Genomic DNA, 12463 nt, shown 5'->3' on the forward strand with positions numbered 1-12463 from the left:
GGACTTTCAGACAATACATACTTTTGTCACAGTGGATACCACATCTTAAGGTCGATATCTATATTTTTTACTTTAGAATGAAATCATTGTTTTTTTCTCAGGTGATGTGGACTTTCAGACCATACATTTTGGCACGGTGCTTACAACGTCTCTGTCAAAATCTGAAGGTCGTTATCGATATTTTTTCTTTACGCTTAATGTTTAAAAGTGCCTCGTTGGTGCAGCAGGCAGCGCGTCAGTCTCATAATCTGAAGGTCGTGAGTTCGATCCTCACACGGGGCAGCAAAGCTTTTAAAAAAACAGTGTTTTCTGAAGATGAAGTGAAAATTAATTCTCAGTGGTATTGGACGTTCAGACGATACATACTTTTGTCACGGTGCTTACAACGTCACTGTCAAAATCTGAAGGTCGGTATCGATATCTATATTTTTTACTTTAGAATGAAATCATTGTTTTTTTCTCAGGTGTTGTGGTTTTTCAGACCATACATTTTGGCACGGTGCTTACAACGTCACTGTGAAAAAGTGAAAGTCGTTATCGATATTTTTTCTTTACGCATAATGTTTAAAAGTGCCTCGTTGGCGCAGCAGGCAGCGCGTCAGTCTCATAATCTGAAGGTCGTGAGTTCGATCCTCACACGGGGCAGCAAAGCTTTTAAAAAAACAGTGTTTTCTGAAGATGAAGTGAAAATTAATTCTCAGTGGTATTGGACGTTCAGACGATACATACTTTTGTCACGGTGCTTACAACGTCGATGTCAAAATCTGAGGGTCGTTATCGATATTTTTTCTTTACGCTTAATGTTTAGAAGTGGCTCGTTGGCGCAGCAGGCAGCGCGTCAGTCTCATAATCTGAAGGTTGTGAGTTCGATCCTCACACGGGGCAGCAAAGCTTTTAATAAGAAAGTGTTGTCTGAAGAATAAGTGACAATTAATTCTCAGATGTTTTGGACTTTCATACAATACATACTTTTGTTTCGGTGGATACCACATCTTAAGGTCGATATCAAATTGTTTTACTTTAGAATGAAATCATAGTTTTTTTCTCAGGTTTTGTGGTTTTTCAGACCATACATTTTGGCACGGTGCTTACAACGTCACTGTCAAAAAGTGAAGGTCGGTATCGATCATTTTTTCTTTCGATTTGTTGATTAAATGTGCTTCGTTAGCGCAGTAGGTAGCGCGTCAGTCTCATAATCTGAAGGTCGCGAGTTCGATCCTCACACGGGGCAGCAAAGATTTTAAAAAGAAAGTGCTCTCTGAAGATGAAGTGAAAATTAATTCTCAGATGTTTTGGACTTTCAGACAATACATACTTTTGTCACGGTGGAAACCACATCTTAAGGTCGATATCAAATTGTTTTACTTTAGAATGAAATCATAATTTTTTTCTCAGGTGTTGTGGTTTTTCAGACCATACATTTTGACACGGTGCTTACAACGTCACTGTCAAAATCTGAAGGTCGGTATCGATATTTTTTCTTACACTAAATTATTTAATTTGCCTCGTTGGTGCTGCAGGCAGCGCGTCAGTCTCATAATCTGAAGGTCGTGAGTTCCATCCTCACAAGGGGCAGCAAAGCTTATAAAAAGACTGTTGTCTGATGGTGAAAATTAATTCTCAGTGGTTTTGGACTTTCAGACAATACATACTTTTCTCACGGTGGAAACCACATCTTAACGTCGATATCAAATTGTTTTACTTTAGAATGAAATCATAGTTTTTCTCTCAGGTGTTGTGGTTTTTCAGACCATACATTTTGGCACGGTGTTTACAAAGTCACTGTCAAAATCTGAAGGTCGGTATCGATATTTTTTCTTACACTTAATGTTTTAATGTGCCTCGTTGGCGCACCAGGCAACGCGTCAGTCTCATAATCTGAATGTCGTGAGTTCGATCCTCACACGGGGCAGCAAAGCTTTTAAAAAAACAGTGTTTTCTGAAGATGAAGTGAAAATTAATTCTCAGTGGTATTGGACGTTCAGACGATACATACTTTTGTCACGGTGCTTACAACGTCACTGTCAAAATCTGAAGGTCGGTATCGATATCTATATTTTTTACTTTAGAATGAAATCATTGTTTTTTTCTCAGGTGTTGTGGTTTTTCAGACCATACATTTTGGCACGGTGCTTACAACGTCACTGTCAAAAAGTGAAAGTCGTTATCGATATTTTTTCTTTACGCTTAATGTTTAGAAGTGCCTTGTTGGCGCAGCAGGCAGCGCGTCAGTCTCATAATCTGAAGCTTGTGAATTCGATCCTCAACGGGGCAGTAAAGCTTATAAAAAGACAGTGTTGTCTGAAGGTGAAAATTAGTTCTCAGTGGTTTTGGACTTTCAGACAATACATACTTTTGTCACGGTGGAAACCACATCTTAAGGTCGATATCAAATTGTTTTACTTTAGAATGAAATCATTGTTTTTTTCTCAGGTGTTGTGGTTTTTCAGACCATACATTTTGGCACGGTGCTTACAACGTCACTGTCAAAAAGTGAAGGTCGGTATCGATATTTTTTTCTTTCGATTTGTTGATTAAATCTGCTTCGTTAGCGCAGTAGGTAGCGCGTCAGTCTCATAATCTGAAGGTCGTGAGTTCGATCCTCACACGGGGCAGCAAAGCTTTTAAAAAGACAGTGTTGTCCGAAGATGAAGTGAAAATTAATTCTCAGTTGTTTTGGACTTTCAGACAATACATACTTTTGTCACAGTGGATACCACATCTTAAGGTCGATATCTATATTTTTTACTTTAGAATGAAATCATAGTTTTTTTCTCAGGTGATGTGGACTTTCAGACCATACATTTTGGCACGGTGCTTACAACGTCACTGTCAAAAAGTGAAAGTCGTTATCGATATTTTTTCTTTACGCTTAATGTTTAAAAGTGCCTCGTTGGCGCAGCAGGCAGCGCGTCAGTCTCATAATCTGAAGGTCGTGAGTTCGATCCTCACACGGGGCAGCAAAGCTTTTAAAAAAACGTGTTTTCTCAAGATGAAGTGAAAATGAATTCTCACTGGTATTGGACGTTCAGACGATACATACTTTTGTCACGGTGCTTACAACGTCGCTGTAAAATCTGAAGGTCGTTATCGATATCTATATTTTTTACTTTAGAATGAAATCATTGTTTTTTTCTTAGGTGTTGTGGACTTTCAGACCATACATTTTGGCACGGTGCTTACAACGTCACTGTCAAAATCTGAAGGTCGGTATCGATATTTTTTCTTACACTTAACGTTTTAATGTGCCTCGTTGGTGCAGCAGGCAGCGCGTCAGTCTCATAATCTGAAGGTCGTGAGTTAGATCCTCACACGGGGCAGCAAAGATTTTAAAAAGAAAGTGTTCTCTGAAGAATAAGTGACAATTAATTCTCAGATGTTTTGGACTTTCAGACAATACATACTTTTGTTTCGGTGGATACCACATCTTAAGGTCGATATCTATATTTCTTACTTTCGAATGAAATCATAGTTTTTTTCTCAGGTGTTGTGGACTTTCAGACCATACATTTTGGCACGGTGCTTACAACGTCACTGTCAAAATCTGAAGGTCGGTATCGATATTTTTTCTTACACTTAATGCTTTAATGTGCCTCGTTGGTGCAGCAGGCAGCGCGTCAGTCTCATAATCTGAAGGTCGTGAGTTAGATCCTCACACGGGGCAACAAAGATTTTAAAAAGAAAGTGTTGTATGAAGAATAAGTGACAATTAATTCTCAGATGTTTTGGACTTTCAGACAATACATACTTTTGTTTCGGTGGATACCACATCTTAAGGTCGATATCTATATTTCTTACTTTCGAATGAAATCATAGTTTTTTTCTCAGGTGTTGTGGACTTTCAGACCATACATTTTGGCACGGTGCTTACAACGTCAGTGTCAAAATCTGAAGGTCGGTATCGATATTTTTTCTTACACTTACCGATTTAATGTGCCTCGTTGGTGCAGCAGGCAGCGCGTCAGTCTCATAATTTGAAGGTCGTGAGTTCGATCCTCACACGGGGCAGCAAAGCTTATAAAAAGACTGTTGTCTGATGGTGAAAATTAATTCTCAGTGGTTTTGGACTTTCAGACAATACATACTTTTGTCACGGTGGAAACCACATCTTAAGGTCGATATCAAATTGTTTTACTTTAGAATGAAATCATAGTTTTTTTCTCAGGTGTTGTGGTTTTTCAGACCATACATTTTGGCACGGTGCTTACAACGTCACTGTCAAAAAGGGAAGGTCGGTATCGATAATTTTTTCTTTCGATTTGTTGATTAAATGTGCTTCGTTAGCGCAGTAGGTAGCGCGTCAGTCTCATAATCTGAAGGTCGCGACTACGATCCTCACACGGGGCAGCAAAGGTTTTAATAAGAAAGTGTTGTCTGAAAATGAAGGAAAAATTTATTCTCAGTGGTTTTGGACTTTCAGACAATACATACTTTTGTCACAGTGGATACCACATCTTAAGGTCGATATCTATATTTCTTACTTTCGAATGAAATCATAGTTTTTTTCTCAGGTGTTGTGGACTTTCAGACCATACATTTTGGCACGGTGCTTACAACGTCACTGTCAAAAAGTGAAAGTCGTTATCGATATTTTTTCTTTACGCTTAATGTTTAGAAGTGCCTCGTTTGCGCAGCAGGCAGCGCGTCAGTCTCATAATCTGAAGGTCGTGAGTTCGATCCTCACACGGGGCAGCAAAGCTTTTAAAAAGACAGTGTTGTCCGAAGATGAAGTGAAAATTATTTCTCAGTTGTTTTGGACTTTCAGACAATACATACTTTTGTCACAGTGGATACCACATCTTAAGGTCGATATCTATATTTTTTACTTTAGAATGAAATCATAGTTTTTTTCTCAGGTGATGTGGACTTTCAGACCATACATTTTGGCACGGTGCTTACAACGTCACTGTCAAAAAGTGAAAGTCGTTATCGATATTTTTTCTTTACGCTTAATGTTTAAAAGTCCCTCGTTGGCGCAGCAGGCAGCGCGTCAGTCTCATCATCTGAAGGTCGTGAGTTCGATCCTCACACGGGGCAGCAAAGCTTTTAAAAAAAAAAGTGTTTTCTGAAGATGAAGTGAAAATGAATTCTCACTGGTATTGGACGTTCAGACGATACATACTTTTGTCACGGTGCTTACAACGTCGCTGTAAAATCTGAAGGTCGGTATCGATATTTTTTCTTACACTAAATGATTTAATGTGCCTCGTTGGTGCAGCAGGCAGCGCGTCAGTCTCATAATCTGAAGGTCGTGAGTTCGATCCTCACACGGGGCAGCAAAGCTTATAAAAAGACAGTGTTGTCTGAAGGTGAAAATTAATTCTCAGTGGTTTTGGACTTTCAGACAATACATACTTTTGTCACGGTGGAAACCACATCTTAAGGTCGATATCAAATTGTTTTACTTTAGAATGAAATCATTGTTTTTTTCTCAGGTGTTGTGGTTTTTCAGACCATACATTTTGGCACGGTGCTTACAACGTCACTGTCAAAAACTGAAGGTCGGTATCGATAATTTTTTCTTTCGATTTCTTGATTAAATGTGCTTCGTTAGCGCAGTAGGTAGCGCGTCAGTCTCATAATCTGAAGGTCGCGACTACGATCCTCACACGGGGCAGCAAAGGTTTTAATAAGAAAGTGTTGTCTGAAAATGAAGGAAAAATTAATTCTCAGTGGTTTTGGACTTTCAGACAATACATACTTTTGACACAGTGGATACCACATCTTAAGGTCGATTTCTATATTTTTTACTTTAGAATGAAATCATTGTTTTTTTCTCAGGTGATGTGGACTTTCAGACCATACATTTTGGCACGGTGCTTACAACGTCTCTGTCAAAATCTGAAGGTCGTTATCGATATTTTTTCTTTACGCTTAATGTTTAAAAGTGCCTCGTTGGTGCAGCAGGCAGCGCGTCGTCTCATAATCTGAAGTTCGTCAGTTCGATCCTCACACCGGGCAGCAAAGCTTTTAAAAAAACAGTGTTTTCTGAAGATGAAGTGAAAATTAATTCTCAGTGGTATTGGACGTTCAGACGATACATACTTTTGTCACGGTGCTTACAACGTCACTGTCAAAATCTGAAGGTCGGTATCGATATCTATATTTTTTACTTTAGAATGAAATCATTGTTTATTTCTTAGGTGTTGTGGACTTTCAGACCATACATTTTGGCACGGTGCTTACAACGTCACTGTCAAAATCTGAAGGTCGGTATCGATATTTTTTTCTTTCGATTTGTTGATTAAATTTTCTTCGTTAGCGCAGTAGGTAGCGCGTCAGTCTCATAATCTGAAGGTCGTGAGTTCGATCCTCACACGGGGCAGCAAAGCTTTTAAAAAGACAGTGTTGTCCGAAGATGAAGTGAAAATTAATTCTCAGTTGTTTTGGACTTTCAGACAATACATACTTTTGTCACAGTGGATACCACATCTTAAGGTCGATATCTATATTTTTTACTTTAGAATGAAATCATAGTATTTTTCTCAGGTGATGTGGACTTTCAGACCATACATTTTGGCACGGTGCTTACAACGTCACTGTCAAAATCTGAAGGTCGTTATCGATATTTTTTCTTTACGCTTAATGTTTAGAAGTTCCTCGTTGGCGCAGCAGGCAGCGCCTCAGTCTCGTAATTTGAAGGTCGTGAGTTCGATCCTCACACGGGGCAGCAAAGCTTTTAATAAGAAAGTGTTGTCTGAAAATGAAGGGAAAATTAATTCTCAGTGGTTTTGGACTTTCAGACAATACATACTTTTGTCACAGTGGATACCACATCTTAAGGTCGATATCTATATTTTTTACTTTAGAATGAAATCATTGTTTTTTTCTCAGGTGATGTGGACTTTCAGACCATACATTTTGGCACGGTGCTTACAACGTCACTGTCAAAATCTGAAGGTCGGTATCGATATTTTTTCTTACACTTAATGCTTTAATGTGCCTCGTTGGTGCAGCAGGCAGCGCGTCAGTCTCATAATCTGAAGGTCGTGAGTTAGATCCTCACACGGGGCAACAAAGATTTTAAAAAGAAAGTGTTGTATGAAGAATAAGTGACAATTAATTCTCAGATGTTTTGGACTTTCAGACAATACATACTTTTGTTTCGGTGGATACCACATCTTAAGGTCGATATCTATATTTCTTACTTTCGAATGAAATCATAGTTTTTTTCTCAGGTGTTGTGGACTTTCAGACCATACATTTTGGCACGGTGCTTACAACGTCAGTGTCAAAATCTGAAGGTCGGTATCGATATTTTTTCTTACACTTACCGATTTAATGTGCCTCGTTGGTGCAGCAGGCAGCGCGTCAGTCTCATAATTTGAAGGTCGTGAGTTCGATCCTCACACGGGGCAGCAAAGCTTATAAAAAGACTGTTGTCTGATGGTGAAAATTAATTCTCTGTGGTTTTGGACTTTCAGACAATACATACTTTTGTCACGGTGGAAACCACATCTTAAGGTCGATATCAAATTGTTTTACTTTAGAATGAAATCATAGTTTTTTTCTCAGGTGTTGTGGTTTTTCAGACCATACATTTTGGCACGGTGCTTACAACGTCACTGTCAAAAAGGGAAGGTCGGTATCGATAATTTTTTCTTTCGATTTGTTGATTAAATGTGCTTCGTTAGCGCAGTAGGTAGCGCGTCAGTCTCATAATCTGAAGGTCGCGACTACGATCCTCACACGGGGCAGCAAAGGTTTTAATAAGAAAGTGTTGTCTGAAAATGAAGGAAAAATTTATTCTCAGTGGTTTTGGACTTTCAGACAATACATACTTTTGTCACAGTGGATACCACATCTTAAGGTCGATATCTATATTTCTTACTTTCGAATGAAATCATAGTTTTTTTCTCAGGTGTTGTGGACTTTCAGACCATACATTTTGGCACGGTGCTTACAACGTCACTGTCAAAAAGTGAAAGTCGTTATCGATATTTTTTCTTTACGCTTAATGTTTAGAAGTGCCTCGTTTGCGCAGCAGGCAGCGCGTCAGTCTCATAATCTGAAGGTCGTGAGTTCGATCCTCACACGGGGCAGCAAAGCTTTTAAAAAGACAGTGTTGTCCGAAGATGAAGTGAAAATTATTTCTCAGTTGTTTTGGACTTTCAGACAATACATACTTTTGTCACAGTGGATACCACATCTTAAGGTCGATATCTATATTTTTTACTTTAGAATGAAATCATAGTTTTTTTCTCAGGTGATGTGGACTTTCAGACCATACATTTTGGCACGGTGCTTACAACGTCACTGTCAAAAAGTGAAAGTCGTTATCGATATTTTTTCTTTACGCTTAATGTTTAAAAGTCCCTCGTTGGCGCAGCAGGCAGCGCGTCAGTCTCATCATCTGAAGGTCGTGAGTTCGATCCTCACACGGGGCAGCAAAGCTTTTAAAAAAAAAAGTGTTTTCTGAAGATGAAGTGAAAATGAATTCTCACTGGTATTGGACGTTCAGACGATACATACTTTGGTCACGGTGCTTACAACGTCGCTGTAAAATCTGAAGGTCGGTATCGATATTTTTTCTTACACTAAATGATTTAATGTGCCTCGTTGGTGCAGCAGGCAGCGCGTCAGTCTCATAATCTGAAGGTCGTGAGTTCGATCCTCACACGGGGCAGCAAAGCTTATAAAAAGACAGTGTTGTCTGAAGGTGAAAATTAATTCTCAGTGGTTTTGGACTTTCAGACAATACATACTTTTGTCACGGTGGAAACCACATCTTAAGGTCGATATCAAATTGTTTTACTTTAGAATGAAATCATTGTTTTTTTCTCAGGTGTTGTGGTTTTTCAGACCATACATTTTGGCACGGTGCTTACAACGTCACTGTCAAAAACTGAAGGTCGGTATCGATAATTTTTTCTTTCGATTTCTTGATTAAATGTGCTTCGTTAGCGCAGTAGGTAGCGCGTCAGTCTCATAATCTGAAGGTCGCGACTACGATCCTCACACGGGGCAGCAAAGGTTTTAATAAGAAAGTGTTGTCTGAAAATGAAGGAAAAATTAATTCTCAGTGGTTTTGGACTTTCAGACAATACATACTTTTGACACAGTGGATACCACATCTTAAGGTCGATTTCTATATTTTTTACTTTAGAATGAAATCATTGTTTTTTTCTCAGGTGATGTGGACTTTCAGACCATACATTTTGGCACGGTGCTTACAACGTCTCTGTCAAAATCTGAAGGTCGTTATCGATATTTTTTCTTTACGCTTAATGTTTAAAAGTGCCTCGTTGGTGCAGCAGGCAGCGCGTCGTCTCATAATCTGAAGTTCGTCAGTTCGATCCTCACACCGGGCAGCAAAGCTTTTAAAAAAACAGTGTTTTCTGAAGATGAAGTGAAAATTAATTCTCAGTGGTATTGGACGTTCAGACGATACATACTTTTGTCACGGTGCTTACAACGTCACTGTCAAAATCTGAAGGTCGGTATCGATATCTATATTTTTTACTTTAGAATGAAATCATTGTTTATTTCTTAGGTGTTGTGGACTTTCAGACCATACATTTTGGCACGGTGCTTACAACGTCACTGTCAAAATCTGAAGGTCGGTATCGATATTTTTTTCTTTCGATTTGTTGATTACATTTTCTTCGTTAGCGCAGTAGGTAGCGCGTCAGTCTCATAATCTGAAGGTCGTGAGTTCGATCCTCACACGGGGCAGCAAAGCTTTTAAAAAGACAGTGTTGTCCGAAGATGAAGTGAAAATTAATTCTCAGTTGTTTTGGACTTTCAGACAATACATACTTTTGTCACAGTGGATACCACATCTTAAGGTCGATATCTATATTTTTTACTTTAGAATGAAATCATAGTATTTTTCTCAGGTGATGTGGACTTTCAGACCATACATTTTGGCACGGTGCTTACAACGTCACTGTCAAAATCTGAAGGTCGTTATCGATATTTTTTCTTTACGCTTAATGTTTAGAAGTTCCTCGTTGGCGCAGCAGGCAGCGCCTCAGTCTCGTAATTTGAAGGTCGTGAGTTCGATCCTCACACGGGGCAGCAAAGCTTTTAATAAGAAAGTGTTGTCTGAAAATGAAGGGAAAATTAATTCTCAGTGGTTTTGGACTTTCAGACAATACATACTTTTGTCACAGTGGATACCACATCTTAAGGTCGATATCTATATTTTTTACTTTAGAATGAAATCATTGTTTTTTTCTCAGGTGATGTGGACTTTCAGACCATACATTTTGGCACGGTGCTTACAACGTCAATGTCAAAATCTGAAGGTCGTTATCGATATTTTTTCTTTACGCTTAATGTTTAGAAGTGCCTCGTTGGCGCAGCAGGCAGCGCGTCAGTCTCATAATCTGAAGGTCGTGAGTTCGATCCTCAACGGGGCAGCAAAGCTTATAAAAAGACAGTGTTGTCTGAAGGTGAAAAATAATTCTCAGTGTTTTTGGACTTTCAGACAATACATACTTTTGTCACGGTGGAAACCACATCTTAAGGTCGATATCAAATTGTTTTACTTTAGAATGAAATCATTGTTTTTTTCTCAGGTGTTGTGGTTTTTCAGACCATACATTTTGGCACGGTGCTTACAACGTCACTGTCAAAAAGTGAAGGTCGGTATTGATAATTTTTTCTTTCGATTTGTTGATTAAATGTGCCTCGTTAGCGCAGTAGGTAGCGCGTCACTCTCATAATCTGAAGGTCGTGAGTTCGATCCTCAACGGGGCAGCAAAGCTTATAAAAAGACAGTGTTGTCTGAAGGTGAAAAATAATTCTAAGTGTTTTTGGACTTTCAGACAATACATACTTTTGTCACGGTGGAAACCACATCTTAAGGTCGATATCAAATTGTTTTACTTTAGAATGAAATCATTGTTTTTTTCTCAGGTGTTGTGGTTTTTCAGACCATACATTTTGGCACGGTGCTTACAACGTCACTGTCAAAAAGTGAAGGTCGGTATTGATAATTTTTTCTTTCGATTTGTTGATTAAATGTGCCTCGTTAGCGCAGTAGGTAGCGCGTCAGTCTCATAATCTGAAGGTCGTGAGTTCGATCCTCACACGGGGCAGCAAAGCTTTTAATAAGAAAGTGTTGTCTGAAGATGAAGTGAAAATTAATTCTCAGTGGTATTGGACGTTCAGACGATACATACTTTTGTCACGGTGCTTACAACGTCACTGTCAAAATCTGAAGGTCGGTATCGATATCTATATTTTTTACTTTAGAATGAAATCATTGTTTATTTCTTAGGTGTTGTGGACTTTCAGACCATACATTTTGCCACGGTGCTTACAACGTCACTGTCAAAATCTGAAGGTCGGTATCGATATTTTTTCTTACACTTAATGATTTAATGTGCCTCGTTGGTGCAGCAGGCAGCGCGTCAGTCTCATACATTTTGGCACGGTGCTTACAACGTCACTGTCAAAATCTGAAGGTCGGTATCGATATCTATATTTTTTACTTTAGAAGGAAATCATAGTTTTTTTCTCAGGTGTTGTGGACTTTCAGACCATACATTTTGGCACGGTGCTTACAACGTCACTGTCAAAATCTGAAGGTCGTTATCGATATTTTTTCTTTACGCTTAATGTTTAGAAGTGCCTCGTTGGCGCAGCAGGCAGTGCGTCAGTCTCATAATCTTAAGGTCGTGAGTTCGATCCTCACACGGGGCAGCAAAGCTTATAAAAAGACAGTGTTGTCTGAAGGTGAAAATTAATTCTCAGTGGTTTTGGACTTTCAGACAATACATACTTTTGTCACGGTGGAAACCACATCTTAAGGTCGATATCAAATTGTTTTACTTTAGAATGAAATCATCGTTTTTTTCTCAGGTGTTGTGGTTTTTCAGACCATACATTTTGGCACGGTGCTTACAACGTCACTGTCAAAAAGTGAAGGTCGGTATTGATAATTTTTTCTTTCGATTTGTTGATTAAATGTGCCTCGTTAGCGCAGTAGGTAGCGCGTCAGTCTCATTATCTGAAGGTCGTGAGTTTGATCCTCACACGGGGCAGGAAAGCTTTTAATAAGAAAGTGTTGTCTGAAGATGAAGTGAAAATTAATTCTCAGTGGTTTTGGACTTCCAGACAATACATACTTTTGTCACAGTGGATACCACATCTTAAGGTCGATATCTATATTTTTTACTTTAGAATGAAATCATAGTTTTTTTCTCAGGTGTTGTGGTTTTTCAGACCATACATTTTGGCACGGTGCTTACAACGTCACTGTCAAAATCTGAAGGTCGGTATCGATATCTATATTTTTTACTTTAGAAGGAAATCATAGTTTTTTTCTTAGGTGTTGTGGACTTTCAGACCATACATTTTGGCACGGTGCTTACAACGTCACTGTCAAAATCTGAAGGTCGGTATCGATATTTTTTCTTACACTTAATGCTTTAATGTGCCTCGTTGGTGCAGCAGGCAGCGCGTCAGTCTCATACATTTTGGCACGGTGCTTACAACGTCACTGTCAAAATCT

General features: G+C 38.9%; 6 non-coding genes across 6 annotated transcripts; all 6 read left to right on the forward strand.

Moving 5' to 3' along the window:
• Positions 1-572: 572 nt before the first annotated feature.
• Positions 573-645, forward strand: trnam-cau (transfer RNA methionine (anticodon CAU)). The gene has a single exon. It is a non-coding gene; the product is annotated as a tRNA-Met (tRNA).
• Positions 646-2542: 1897 nt separating this feature from the next.
• On the forward strand, positions 2543-2615 carry trnam-cau (transfer RNA methionine (anticodon CAU)). The gene has a single exon. It is a non-coding gene; the product is annotated as a tRNA-Met (tRNA).
• A 272-nt stretch (positions 2616-2887) lies between these two features.
• trnam-cau (transfer RNA methionine (anticodon CAU)) lies at positions 2888-2960 on the forward strand. The gene has a single exon. It is a non-coding gene; the product is annotated as a tRNA-Met (tRNA).
• A 3637-nt stretch (positions 2961-6597) lies between these two features.
• trnat-cgu (transfer RNA threonine (anticodon CGU)) lies at positions 6598-6670 on the forward strand. Its single transcript has one exon. It is a non-coding gene; the product is annotated as a tRNA-Thr (tRNA).
• A 3277-nt stretch (positions 6671-9947) lies between these two features.
• Positions 9948-10020, forward strand: trnat-cgu (transfer RNA threonine (anticodon CGU)). Its single transcript has one exon. It is a non-coding gene; the product is annotated as a tRNA-Thr (tRNA).
• A 952-nt stretch (positions 10021-10972) lies between these two features.
• trnam-cau (transfer RNA methionine (anticodon CAU)) lies at positions 10973-11045 on the forward strand. The gene has a single exon. It is a non-coding gene; the product is annotated as a tRNA-Met (tRNA).
• The last annotated feature ends 1418 nt before the right edge of the window (positions 11046-12463 follow it).

The sequence above is a fragment of the Salmo salar genome, chromosome 02 (genome assembly GCF_965601325.2).
Source record: "Salmo salar chromosome 02, fSalSal1, whole genome shotgun sequence".
Taxonomy (NCBI): Eukaryota; Metazoa; Chordata; class Actinopteri; order Salmoniformes; family Salmonidae; genus Salmo; species Salmo salar.